The sequence below is a fragment of the Triturus cristatus genome, chromosome 9, assembly GCF_964204655.1.
Source record: "Triturus cristatus chromosome 9, aTriCri1.1, whole genome shotgun sequence".
In the NCBI taxonomy this organism is placed as follows: domain Eukaryota; kingdom Metazoa; phylum Chordata; class Amphibia; order Caudata; family Salamandridae; genus Triturus; species Triturus cristatus.
The window spans coordinates 155,716,325-155,730,825 of NC_140592.1; the positions used below are offsets into that span (position 1 = coordinate 155,716,325).

General features: G+C 45.3%; 1 protein-coding gene across 3 annotated transcripts in view; it reads left to right on the top strand.

The window, feature by feature from the left end:
- The window catches only part of CACNA2D3 (calcium voltage-gated channel auxiliary subunit alpha2delta 3), a 2,334,275-nt gene that overhangs the window by 406,080 nt on the left and 1,913,694 nt on the right, over window positions 1-14,501 (top strand). The gene's annotated exons all lie outside the window — the stretch shown is intronic.

The following is a 14,501-nucleotide window of genomic DNA, read 5'->3' on the forward strand; positions in this document are numbered from 1 at the left end:
GCTGGACATGTCTGTGTGGTGGTGATAATATCTTTCAAAAAAACCCATGAGTTACCTGGACTTGTTGAATGTAGAAACACTGCCTCGATACCTGTGCGCGTCTAAAATCCTCACATATATATATATTTAATTGTTTCCTGTTCAGGGAAAATTACTTTCCAAAAACCGTCTTTCCTTATACCACTTAGGAAAGTGGGGATAATTGCCCATTTCCAACCCTTACATCACGCCTTACGGCTGGAACATTCAGGATTAAACCTGAAAGCACAGGTAAAAGACAGGCAATGTGAATGAATGGTCACAAAATTTGCACTACCTTGACCACACCGCTCCCTATAATGCCACTCCTCCCACAATTTCAAGATTGTTGGTACTTATGAAGTAGGAAAATTCACAAGATAATAGAATTAACACAAGTCTGAGACACGTATCAATGCACACATCGCTTTTTAATCAGTTGTCATTTTTGCATGTAGATACAGACTCTGCCAAGCTTAATCTGACTTTCGTAGGAAATATATTTGAGAATGGGCCCTGCGGCTTTCCATCTCCGACTTGAGTGAACATTTATACATGCCTTCCTATGGAAAGAAAAATCTAATTATTTCCAATTCCGGATGTAATATGACTTTTCACAGTCTGGCACTTAAAGATACTGATGTCAGTCCAATGTAATTTGACACTTTTGGAATGATTCAAACGCCATTTGCATCACGTGGTTTGGAGTTTGCTCAGAACTGGTTAGCCCTTCCCCTGCATACCTCTAATGGAAAATAATTAGCACTCCATAAATGCCACAAGATCATAAATATTCAGGTGCCTGGTTTCAAGCTTAAAAGACAGTGTCAACGTTATGCAAAGTTGCAAACAGCACCTGCCACATTCATGGATGTCTGCCCGGAGGCGGTGTAATCAGTCTGTAATTCCATTTCTGTTAGACAGCTAACTGTCATGGAGAAGTAGCAAAATCATCAGAGATAAAAGCCGAACAAACACGCACTGTAATAATCAATCACCACCAGACACAAAACAAACAAAGGGAGTAGCTTTTTTAAAGCTGCCTCTCCATGCCTGTTAATTAACCCTGGGACCACATAGAGAATGTATCTGCATAGGTAGAAATTGAGACTTGAGGTTGATTTATCCATCCAGACGGGAGGAGCAAGGGGTAGTGTCAATGCTCCATGTGCATAGTAGTCAATGTTTTTGCTGTCAGAACTGGTGAAATTAATTGCTTGATATGCACACGTGGAATGTGTGTATTTTATTTTCTCAGCACAATAATGCATACATTTGGGACATAATGCCTCAATCGCCAAAAGGGTCACACTCTAGATGTAGCACGTGTAGTCCATTGTTTGGAAATACTTTTTTTGTTCAACTAGGAATACACATAATATTATTCATTTTTCTATGTAGAGTTTGCCGTGCAAACATGGTACTGGAAATGCAGGACATTGAAAATTCCAGTGGGTGGAATCTATGCTAGCAGATGCTTGGGGTAAATGTGGAATCACATTGTAATTGTTTGTGCATGTGAAGAAACACCTTTTTTCACCTCTGAACAAATGACGTTTTGGATACTTTTCAGCAGACTCAGGATGACTTTAGCCTGCTTGTAGCATGTGTACATTTAGAGGTGCAATGAGAGTTGGAAAATGCATTGAAATGGGTGTCAAGATCAATAAAGTTACAGCTTTGTGAGATCTCCATATTTGCAATGTCAATCACCCAGGTGCTGCAATGAGAACATCCATTTACCACCCTCACTTATGCACAGACCAGCAGATAACCAGTCTTTTCTTCTCTAGTATATCTTGATGCCACTTTTTGCCCTTGCAAAATGGACTTACACATGTTCAGGTGCCACCTTTTACCCCCTTTGCATAGAGGCCTCCTCGTTTATCAGCAATGTATCACTGAATATACGAAGCACAAGCAATAAAACACCTTTTCTAAATTCTTTTTGTGATGATTTTGCCATTCAGGTTTCAGGTCTGTCAGTCAACATGAGTATGGAGCCTGCAGCATTAAAACAATGTAGTCAAACTAAAACCACAAGAGGTATCGGAATGGCTGATTAATACCATCATGGAAGATTGAAGCTCAGCTGTGCATCATGGTGATGATAGTAACACTTATTGTAATAAGACAACATCCAGGTGGAAAATCAACTTTTTTGTAGTTTTTTCCAGCTGCTGTGGGTTTCTGTTACCTTACATTGTTAGGGTACTATGTGTGTTTTTTCAAGCAAAGACCAAGTATCTGTAATAAGTATTTTTATGCACTGGTACTCTGGTTTAGAACATTTGTAAGACTGAGAATAAATGTGTACCATTGATAGACGTTTGTGCAAATGTGAAGTTACACAACGTATCACTTTCTTACACGTTTTTCACAAATTACAAAATTGCAAAGTTTTTATGAGAAAACAAGAGGATTCAGCCATGCAGGTACAGCTATCACAATGTGCCATTCAGAGCAACGATTGGACTGCCACTACATGGCAGCCATCCTCCGAGTACCTTATTTGAGCCATCTTCGTGTCGTAAAGGCCCAAAAATAGAATAGTAACCAATGGTCTGCAAGATACTATCTCTTACCTAGTTCCAAAAGCAAATAATCTTAGGTTGTGGTTTGACAAGGACCTCTCGTTCAGCATTCAGATACACAGAACATGGGCATTCTGTTTTCTGGTGCTGAAAGCCCTCCGAAAAATACTTCCCTTTCTCTGTTAAGGCAAGTAGGCAGGAGTCATATGCTTGATAACCTTATTTTGGCGGGACAATTTCAATGTTTTCTATCTCGGCCTTACCAGGTTTCAAGTTGTTACCTTGAAGAGGTTGCAAAATACGACTATGTGGCTTATGGCTGGGCTTCAGAGATGTGATCATTTATTGAAGGCCTGTTTGTGCTATATTGGCTTCCATCAAACAGAGCATCCAATTCAATGACCCATGCCTTATTCATGGGATTCACTGTCTTAAGAGACCCACACTCCTTTCTTCTCTGATATCACCCTGGAACCCATTAATGCTCTTGAGATCAGGATCTCTTTTAGTACCCTCAATTCCTCGTCTCCACAAGTCGCGACATGGGAGATGTGTCTTTTAGGATCCTGGGACCTACACTCTGGACTGACTTTCCTCTCTGTTAAGAAAAAATACAAAAATAAATTTTGGGAACACAAAAGAAGATGTGAGGAAATCTTCTGGGCTAAATTACTATACATCACGAAGAAAAACAATTAGAACGCATTTTGGGGAATAAGAAATGGTCTTAATCGGCCTGTTAAGTCAATCACTTCAAATGTACAAGAAAATGATTGGGTCACAATACTAATAAACAGATTCACAGACATTGAACCATCGAACCATCTAGTATGGAGTGAGAAGGTGCATGTAAATATCAAGGAGCAAGAGGAACAAACAAGCAATGACAGGACTGTTACACAAAACATAAACAGCACCCTAACCTGTCATCGAACCAAAGTGCAAAATGCAGATAAGGCACAATGGAAAGGAGCCGTAATGACCACCTGTAGTTTAGGGTCTACATCTGGAAACTCAGGCTTCTGTGATGAAGATGTAAAAAGAATAATCTTGAAGGGTCGCGGAAATGGGGCCCCCGGACAAAATGCTATCCCCCCAATAATCTTCAAATTGACTCCAGCTTTCCTGGAGCAGAAGGATAAAAAACATATTTGACGAAGTGGAGAATGAAAAGCAAATCCCGCCAAGCTGGCAAGGATCAGTAATTACCCCGATCTTTAAAGGAGGTAACAGAACTTCCCCATCCAATTACAGGTTAATGGTACTTCTGGACGTAGACACAAAGTACTAAGCCTCACTAATATTGGAAGATCTGATTACCTGGTCTGATAAGTCAAAACGGATACCACTCAATCAAACAGAGTTCAGAAAAGGGTGCAGGACAATAACAAACATCCTATCGCTCTTGCTGATTGCGGAGAAATCCATCCGGAGGAGACAACAACTACACCTCTGTTTTGTTGACCTAAAGGCGGCTTTCGACAGCGTGGACCATTATGTTCTATGGGAAAAAGTGCGTGCATGGAACATTCCAGAAAAAATACTCTGAGGAATATTGCTTCTTTATTCCAACACATCGATGAGAGTAAAGCTGGGAGATGGCTCAAGTCTATCAAGAAAGGTCATAACCACTAAAGGGCTAAAGCAAGGGTGCGTTCTGGCCCCGCATCTCTTTAATATCTTCATGGCAGACCTGGCACAAAAGCTCAATAAGATCAACTCTCATCCACCCAAACTAGACAGTCTATCATTATCCCACCTATCATACACGGATGACGTTGTCCTGATGAGCCTAACTAAGATCGGCCTATGAAGGTTGCTTGTAGGAATGCTGGAATATATTTAGCCGACAAGTTAGAGATAAACATCGCAAAAAGTAAAACAATGCTGATCAGCAGACATCAGACGGCCAAACAACAATTCCAATAAGAGGGCAAAAAACTAGAGGCAGTCTCTAAATATAAGTACCTGGGTTTTTACATCGACAACAGGCATAATCATCGGGAACAAAAAGCATATATGACTCAGAGGACAAACGCCCTATCATTTGCCTTCAGTTCCTTAGCAGAAAAATTGAAGAGGCCATCATTTAAACCCTAATTAGCAGAAATAACAGCTAAAATGTTACCGATATTATCATATGGCAGTACGGCATTATATGGGAAAGACGCTGACCTGTTAAATAAATCGCAAGTGTCAATATATAAAAGAGTCTTACAAATCCATCGGGCCGCATCCCCAGCAGAGGTGAGACTAGAATTTGGGGTAACCAACGAAACGCTGGGGAGAATGTATGCAACCATTAAGCAATGATATAGACTGAAGCAAAATGCAGCAGAATTGGAATTGAACAAGGCTCTGTGGGAGGAACTAGAGAAAGACGAAAAGTCTCCCTACAACCAATACCTAAAAAAAGCATTATCAGCAACTTGTACAGGTGAGCTCTGGAAAACCTGTCCTACTCATCCTTCAAACAAGCTATAAACAAATCAGCAAAATTTCACTCTCTGCTAGTAGACAAAAACATCCTAAGTAAGAGAAAACACGCCTGGATGGTAATCCCCAACTATAAGATGCTCACCCCAGAGCCATATCTAAATATCGCGTTCTCGGCCTATCGAAAGTTACAACTAATGGCCCTGCGTTTAGGCAAATTGCCGTCCATCGCTGGTCAGCCAACATGGGTCCACAAAGGGCCGAAAGAATGTAGATTATGCGGAAGCGTCAAAGAGGATTTCATTCACCTAGTCTGCACATGTCCCAAACTGTTAAAAGCACGAGCCACTTTATTTAAATGCACCATGAACATCAGAGGAATAAGGACGTGCAGATTTGCAATCATAGCGGGCTTGGACCCAACTGACACCTTACTGAACTGTCAACTAATAAAGTTTCTTACAGTACATGAGCAAACATTAAAAAATGAATCTCAAGTTACTGCAGCTAATGTTAAATAAGACGGATTGGTCTTGAGAGAGAACTTTGTATTCTGAAAATAATGGAGAGCAGGGTGAGAACGTTTGAAAAATATTCTCGTTCGTACAGCGGACTATGAGTTAAGTAACGCTTTGGACTTATTAATCATTAATCACATAATTTTGTCAACATCTGTATATTATTAAGTGATCAACTAACTGTTAGTGACATTTTTATACATACTTGAGTGCTAACAATTACTAAACAAAAGATTTTTACGATTTTTAGGATTTACAAAAAAACTTTTTTATTGTTGTTCGCAGCTTTTTATTAGAAATTGTATTGTTGTCGTTTTAATTAACTGAAACAATACATATCTTGAACTCTCTTAAGAGACCCACATTCCTTTCTTCTCTGATATCACCCTGGAACCCATTAATGCTCTTGAGATCAGGATCCCTTTTAGTCCCCTCAATTCCTCGTCTCTACAAGGCGCAATGTTGGAGATGTGTCTTTTAGGATCCTAGGACCTAAACCCTGGACTGACTTTCCTCTCCAGATTTGTGAAAGCTCCTCCCACAAGGTTTTTGACAGAAAAAAAACATTGAGGCTTTCACCGCTTTTTCTCTCCATTCATGCTTCTGCATTGGTGTTTTGTCGTGTTTTTCTGTCTGTTTGATTTCTTTTTTTATTTTACCTCTCTGACTATCTTTCTATACCCTATCTTCTGTCTTTCTGCAGCTTTTACTTTTTACCAATAAATACATACATTTAATTTTAAATTGTTTTAACAGCCATAGTGACAATTTACCATGAATGAATAGAAAGAAAAGATCGTAGATGATTTCCAGTGTATTTTTAGACTGCATGACAATGGCTTATGAGCTATGCCTGCCCCTAACATTTCTCGAAGATGATTTTAAATTATTTTCAAGATAAGCACCTCACGCAAAAATGTAATCAGAATAAGAAATATGATTTCTGAAAAGGTATCTCCTGATCAAGTCAGGAGGTATCAAGGAGGTAGTGTAGACCCCATGTAGCCTTCCAAAGGATGCATGCCATGGAGATCAAAGTCATCAGTAGAGGAACTCACACAAAGTAGGACCAGGACTTGCTCAAGTGCTAAGTCACCTGTACCGGCCACCCTGCCAGGCACTGCACCTGGAAATGCATATCCTGTGAGTTGAGGAGAGATCTGGGGCTCCTTATGAAGTTGGGTGCAATCAGGATCTGCATTTACACCCCTGAAGGTCAATAGTCCACTGCTTAAAAGGACATAGAGTTGTTACGACACACCTTTACAGAGCAACAGGTGAACAGCCACTCTATACTAATGCACTGTTGAGGAGGAGACAACTGACACAGTGTGCACCTGCACAGCAGCCCAGGCCACAGCTTCTGTGCATGTATTGGTTTTGCAAAACCTCTCTGGACGATAGCTGGGAACTGCATATCAATAGCGTGATAGGTGGAGGCTTTGCTATTTTGTGTGCATCATATGCAGCCCTGCCAACTCACACGGTTCTACCATGTGTCACACAATTTCAGCTACAGTCACATGGGTACCCGATGAGGAGCTGAAATGACACCGTGGCAGGTAAGACACGTTGAAAATAAGTGCAAAAAATGGCTTTCCAACGTAGCTTTGGTAGCTATAATCAGCGGATGTCCATTAAGAGGCGTGAAAACACCCCAGGGCACAGGCAACAGCCTCAGCAACCCTTTGTTTTTGTTTTTAGGAGGATGTGGGAGGCTTGGTGAGGGTGAGAGTGCCTCTTAGATAGGTCTCCTTGAGGCCTGCACCCTCCTCACATGATGACATTTATTTGTAAGTTGGCAGTTATACAAAAGGATTAAAGTATATTTGCATTACACATTTGTTTACGTTACACATTTACCTAACAGACCTGTGCGATTTACAGCAGAAGATGAGGTGAGCTTCTCAGAATCACGCCCTTTTTAGTCAAGTCCGGAAACAGGAAATAGAACTGAAGTCTTCAGATTCCAAGGCTAATTAACCTCTTTGAGAGAGCAGAGTGGGATGATAAACCTCTGCTTGGCCTGTTGCTTACATAAAATATATTAATAACAGATAGATATGAAAATGTCATCATTCCTTAGCGTAAAATCAAGTTCTAATTTAATTGTATTATTAGGCACTGTGGTTACAGCATACATTTGGTAGGGCATACATTAATGATACAATTTCACGGACATTAATGGTCTATTTTTATAAACTGAATAAGATGATCAATGCAAAGACGAGAACATGTATACATTTTTATTGAATTTTAGGAGCTCTCTTTGGACACTCTGCAGCTGTGTTGCCACATGTGCACAGTGCAGTATCCTCTATTAGGGCACCAGCAGAACACAAATGATAGATGAGAGGTAGGTAAGGTAAAAAAAAAGGTGGTGGTGGTGTCTATGAGGCAGGATAACACTTCATTCCATTGCTGCAGCGGGCGCAAAAAGATGCAACCTGTCTGCCGGTGAGGAGGGCATGCTTCACAAACTCACCTACACATGGCAGGTTTATAATGAGGTGGTACCTCACTCATCCCATTCAACAAGACCCACACACTTAGCAGCACAGGACATGCCAATGACACGTTCATGAATGCGTGTTCTGTGTTCTGCAAAGATACACGCCCCCCCACACACATATATGTGCAGACACGCACAGCTGAACACAAAGAAAGATGCACACATCACCACCCAGGACAGGGCCGGCTTTAGCACTGGTGGCACCCGGTGCGACAATCCCTTTTGGCGCCCTCACACCCCATGACCACCTGCTCAGATTCTCTCACTACCACCAGGAAAAAGTGCTCTCCAATCATAAGTTATTGATAAAAACAGTGCACCCCCCAGGTTAGCGCCCCCTTCAACGATCAGCGCCCTGTGCAGCCGCACCTGAATCACTGCCCTAAAGCCGTCCCTGACCCAGGCACACACACACCTGCAAACAAATACATGTATAATGGAAAATGTGATGAAAGCAAATATGAAGTGAAAGGTTTGAGCGTGCAAAGCATTGTTTAATTTGTGCAGGTGGTTGCAGGTGGGGCTCATCTGCCCTCATTTGGAGGTCAGGTGCTTTTTTCCACCAACAAAAGTTGAGACGGAGAAAAACACAAAAGGGGAGAAGATGGACGAAGAGAAAGACGGAAAAAGAGTGAGAAAGGGAGAAAGCAGAGATAAAAAAGAACTTGCAATAAAAAAACAGGGAATGTCTGGGTTGGATTAAAAAGGCACGAGATGTAAACAAGACTATGCAGCTTGGTATTCGGTATCCTGAACTACACTAACGTCAGCCACGGGCTTCTGACCAATCTCTGGCCCCACCACTTACGCTTTTGGAAATTGAGCTTTGGTGAAAAGTCAGAATAAAATCAATGCTGATTATAAATTTCCAAATAAGGTAGAAAAGTTGTTAGTACAGGAAAGAGCCAATGAAAAAAGAAGGGAAGAAAACACCGAGAAGGAAATCAGAAAAACCCAATAGACGATAGTTGCAGGGTACTTCAGCTCGCAGCTGCACCATCGCCTTTATGTTTAGATACAAATTCACCCTACAGCCCTTAGCAGCACAAACTAACCTCTAAGCATCATTTTTTTCTGGCAAGGCCGTACTATGCAGCTAATGTGGCAATGAATTCAAGGGCATGGATGTGGAAATGAGCGCCTCTCCTGTAATCCATCAGCTATTGTCACCAGCCCACCCACTTGCAAGGACCATGCAGGGAAATAGGGCTACCCAAGTGGAACACATTGACATTTACATTTTGAACAATGTGAAAGGCAATCCTAATGCTTTCCCTTTTCATTGGTACTTGGCAGGTTTCCTCTCAAAATGCAAACAGATCGTTGTCGAGAAAGAATGACATGATAATGATTTTGCATTTTACGAAATACCTTGTCTGGTATCTCGCTTATTTAGAATAACCTTTTAAACTCCTTTATTCTCACATGCTATTGCTTAACTTCCACTGATCCTGAAATGTGAATTCAAGTTACAATATTAAAGATTGGCAATACCAATAGGTCTGGCTTCAAAGAAATGTTGCATGGCGAATGATATGCATATGTGTGGAAGCAAAGAACTGCAGAACAATACTTGTGTGGATTAAAATGTCAGGGGACAGTGGCACTGTCAAGCCAGACCTAAACTTCCAGGTAGGTTAATGAGTGCCCTCCTCCCATCTGCGCTGTGGCTACGGAAAAGCACAGTAAATTATCCAGCTATCCGAGACTCTTTATTAGCACTGCAGGGTGTGGGTGAAAGTTGCATCTGAAAGTCCAAGCTCAGGCAGTTGGATAAATAAACAAAATGATCACAGCTGTGTGGAGGGCAAGTGCTTTTTTGTGCAAGCACACAACCTCTGCCCAATCAAAACATGTACCGCTGGCTTCCAACATGTGGGTGGAGCCAAATCCCTCAGTAGTGATGTGTTAGATCTGGGGGTCTCTAGTTGGCAGGGTAGGTACCACTGTCCAAGTAGGGAACCTTGCTTCTAGTCAGGGAAAGGGGGATACACTGTTAAGATAACCCCTGCTCACCCTCTAGGTAGCTTGGCCTGAGCAGTCTAGGCTATCAAAGGCAATGTGTAAAGTATTTGTACCAACACTCACAGTAACACAGTGAAAACACCACAGATTTACTCCACACCGGTTTTAGAAAAATAATGTATCTTTACTAAAAACTTCACAAGACCAAATATTACAGACAAACCAACATATAATTCAAAAAGGTTACTTTAAGGATAGTTCAAGAGTTTGCAGAAAGTACTCCAGGATGTCAAAGTCAGTGTCCTGCACAATGCGGCTCTCAATGCACAAAATGCGACACTTTCGTGCCCAACAGTACCTGTAGTTGCGATAAGGTTCCCAAAAGCTATAACAAGGAAGATGGCAAAGGCGATGCGATGCTCCTGAGATCCTGGGGAGGCTTTGCAGCAGCCCTGCTTCACGCAGCAGAGGTGGATGCGCCGGCTCCGATCTGTAGGGGGAGGATGCGATACCTTTGGCTTTCGTTGCGTAGGTTTCTTAGGGGGAAGCTTCACGCACAGGTTCGATGCGACACTCTTCGATGTGGTGCGATGCGTGGCGCAGCGTTGCCTTCCGGCGCCGCAACTCTCGATGCGCCACGGAACGGGACTCTGCGTCGACGCACGCAGCGATTGGAGACTTTTCACGCACCGGCAGTGGTGCGGCCCGCAAACTGGTTCTGCGACGACCCTCGCAATGGCAGGAAGCTTCACGCTTCGGGACGATGCTCGACGCACTCGGCGATGCGGAGACCCTGCGTGCTGCGATGGTGCCGCGATGAAATTTTCCACGCACTCTCGTCTTGCGACACGCAATCGGATGATGCGCTGGGTACCAGTCACTCTTGTTCACGCTTCTGCTTCCCAGCTCCCTCAACACAGCAAAACGACCTCCTGAAGCCCCAAGACTGGGCAAGCACTCCAAGGCAGGTCAGAACTCTCTCAGCAGAGTTCCAGGGGAGCTGGTGGTGAAGTCCTTTTGTTCCTGGGACTTCTTAACAGGGAGCCAGCTCTTCTCAGGCCCTTGGAGATCAGAATCAAAAGAAGGGGACACAGCAAAGTCCTTCCCCTCTCCTTGGCAGCAAAGCAAAACAGCAAGCAGGCAGTCTTCTCCTCTTCAGTTTCTTCCAGCTTTCTCCTTGGCAGAGGTTTCTTCTTAGTTCCAAAGTGATCTAAAGTTTTAGGTGTCTGGGGTCCTCTTCTTATACCCCTCCAAGTCTTTGTCTCTCTTTGTTCCAGTGGGGGGATTCCCCTGCTCAAACCGGTTCCTGGGTGTGCTCTGCTCTGGAGCACCTGGTTCCTTTCAGAGTGAGGGGCAGGGTCGTTAGACGCTCAGCAGGAGGTGGAGCCTTCTTTGTGTCAGCAGAGGCAGAGTCCTCAGCCTGGCCAGCAGGGGGTGGAGCCAGCTTTGTGTTTGTCAGGGGCAGCCCTATTCAAACCCAGGGACTACTCCTCCCACCCATCTAAAGCAGATCTCCCTATTCACCCTGCTGCTGACTCATCCAGGCTCCTGGAGCCACCTAGCACATCACCTGACACCAGTCAGCCAACCAGCACACAGGCACACAGGAAGGTTAAACAGGAGAATAGCTACTTTCTAAAAAGTGCTATTCTCACACAGTGAATTTAAAAACCATCTTGCTAAAAAGATGTATAATTAAATTCTGAACACAGAGATACCAAACTTGGATTTTCTATCTTGCCCTTATGGGAAGATAGGCATGTAAACAGCCTTCCCCATTCTATCCTATGGGCAAGATAGCCTCTCAGCAGTGAAAAACGAAAATGGCTGTAATTCACTACCAGGGCATGTTACACACCTCAGTACATGCCCTACCTTTCAGATACACTGCACCCAGCCCAGGGGGGTACCTAGGGCCACCATAGGGATGCCTGACATGTACAGAAAGGGAAGGATAAGGCCTGGTCAGTGGGTGCACTGGCCAGGTCGACATGGCAGTCCTGGACTGCACATAGGCACTGCAAGCAGGCCTAAGACATCATTTTAGCGCTACTCCTGTGGGTGGCACAATCAGTGCTGCAGCCCACTAGTAGCATTTGAATCACCAGCCCTGGCACACGCAGTGCACTTTACTAGGGGCTAACAGGTGAAACAAATATACCAATCATGGATAACCAATCAATATCACAATTTATACAGAGAGCATATGCACTTTAGCACTGATCAGCAGTGGTAAAGTGCCCAGAGTCTTATTGCCAACAACCACGGGTCAGAAAAAATGAAGGAGGAAGAAGCAAAAAGTTTGGGGATAACCCTGCAAAAAGGGCCGTTTCCAACACAACCCCCTTCCAGCCTAAAGCCAGGGTAGACCAAGCGATACCTCGATGGGATTCCCTGCTTAGGGCGATAGAACACGGAAACTGGCCCAAACAGCAGGGTACTATTCCTGTTCTACGCCTTCCTGAACCTGGTTGGGTCTCTCCATCCATACTCTCAGGGTCCACCAAGCCAACCCATGTGGAACCCTTCTCTTCACCTGTGGACACCACCTGTGTAGCACCTAGCCTTAACTTGCTCACAGGTGTGTCCCAACAGACAGACAGCAAGCAGCAGTGACCAGTGACAGTGGTCAGGGATGAGACCCAGGCCTTATGCCTCTCAGGGCCCTCAAACCCCTGTGGCATCAGAAGGTGGGGGGCAGTAGCCCCAGGTGCTGGGCACCCTTTGTCCACTTCCTTTCCTGTCAGGTCGGGTCTGACAACCTGGCACTGACCGACCAGCCCCGGGCCTGTATCCGGTGGCTGGACAGGAGGCTGGGGTAGGCTTTTCCATACCCAGTCCTCCTCTTCCTTGGGGCTCTGTACCCTCCCACCTGGAGCGGTACCCCCTTCTAGAATAGTCGGGGCACCTGCGGCAGGTGTCCTGCACCATTCACCCACCAGTTCAGGGGTTCTATCCTGCAACTGGGATCCCAGGTCAGGGGGGACACCCCGGACCTGGCCCTCCAACCTAGGGTCTACACCCTCCAGGTGAACCGGGGTCAGAGGCGAGGACTCCCTCCCTCTGCACCCCCTTCCAGAGTGCTGCACCCTCCCCACTGGAGTGGTACCCCTGGAAGCCAAACCGGTCAGGACACAGCTTACAGATGTCCTTCCCCCCAGGTCAGGCAGATCCTGAACCTGGCCTCCCAACCCAGGGACTAAACCCTGCGGTTGCACACCTGCCTGGCATGCCAGGACTTCTGGGGACTCACACAGTATCTCCCCGAGGGTGACACGTGACTCGTGTGTCTTGTGACAGTCTGCCTGGCGCAGATCTCCCGGCCCCTGTCCACCTGACAGTGCGCGACGATCCCCCAGGACAGAAGTGGTGTCACCATGGTCACTCCTAGGGGACTCAGCCCTTCTGGCTGGTCCCTGACCCACTGGTTCTCCCACTGGGGAACACATCCCCCTCTCACCCCTCAGTCTGGACTTCTGCACCCTCCCAACTGGAGCGGTACCGCCAGACACCAGAACCACTGGAGCTCTGTTTACAGAGGCTCCAGGTTCTCCTGACACTAGGAGATCCTCCTCAAATGGCCTACTAGCACTGTCTAGGCCCCCAACCTGGTGTTCCCTTAAGGAACCCGCCAGGCCCTGAGACGGGGTTTCGGGCACCTTGGGACCCACAGTCCCACACTCACCCCTTCTCCACTGAGACAGGACGTGAGCCCCTACACCCCTCCCACTACACTGGGACCTAACCGAGCTACACTGAACAGCTTCCACCTCACAGGTCTGGAAGATATCTGGGCCACTCCTTTTGGGATCACTCCCCAATGCCTCTCCAGACCTTTTAGCATCCAACCAAAGGTCTGCCTCCAACGCAAGCTCTCTGGAACCAGGGAACTCACACTCCACCGGGTGTTGGCATAGCTCTGGAAAACAGGGACTTAAAATATGCTCTCCAACAAATGAATCACACAGCCCCCCACAGTTGTTAACCAAGCTACAGTTTGCCTCACCCTCCAGTGCCTCACACAAGTACCCCACACCACTCTCCTGAGATTGGCAAGACGGTACCTGACTGTCTCTGTCACACAACTCACACTCTTCTGGGCGGTCTTCACACTCACACACTAAGGTTTCTACCATGGGGGAACCCCTCTCCCTGTACCTCTCATCTAGGGTCAGTAGAGTGTCCCTCCCACCACTAGGAATATGGTCCCCTGTGCCAGTTCCCCAATCCACTTCAGGGACACTGCACTCCACTGGAACTACATCATAAACCTGAACCCCCTGGTGTATGTCAACCCCCTCCTTCAAGTCAGGTGCCACATCTCTGGGTGTTTGTACCTTTCTTTCAGCACTAGAAACTACAATCTTGCTGCCACCATCTGAGCTGGACTCCACCTCCAACTCAGCAAAGCTCACTTCTTGAGCTAACCATTCTCCTTCAGCTGAGACACTCATGGCCTCAAGCCTCTCGAGCTCCAAATCAAGCTCCCTCATCCTCAACTCATGAGCCAGAAGCAAT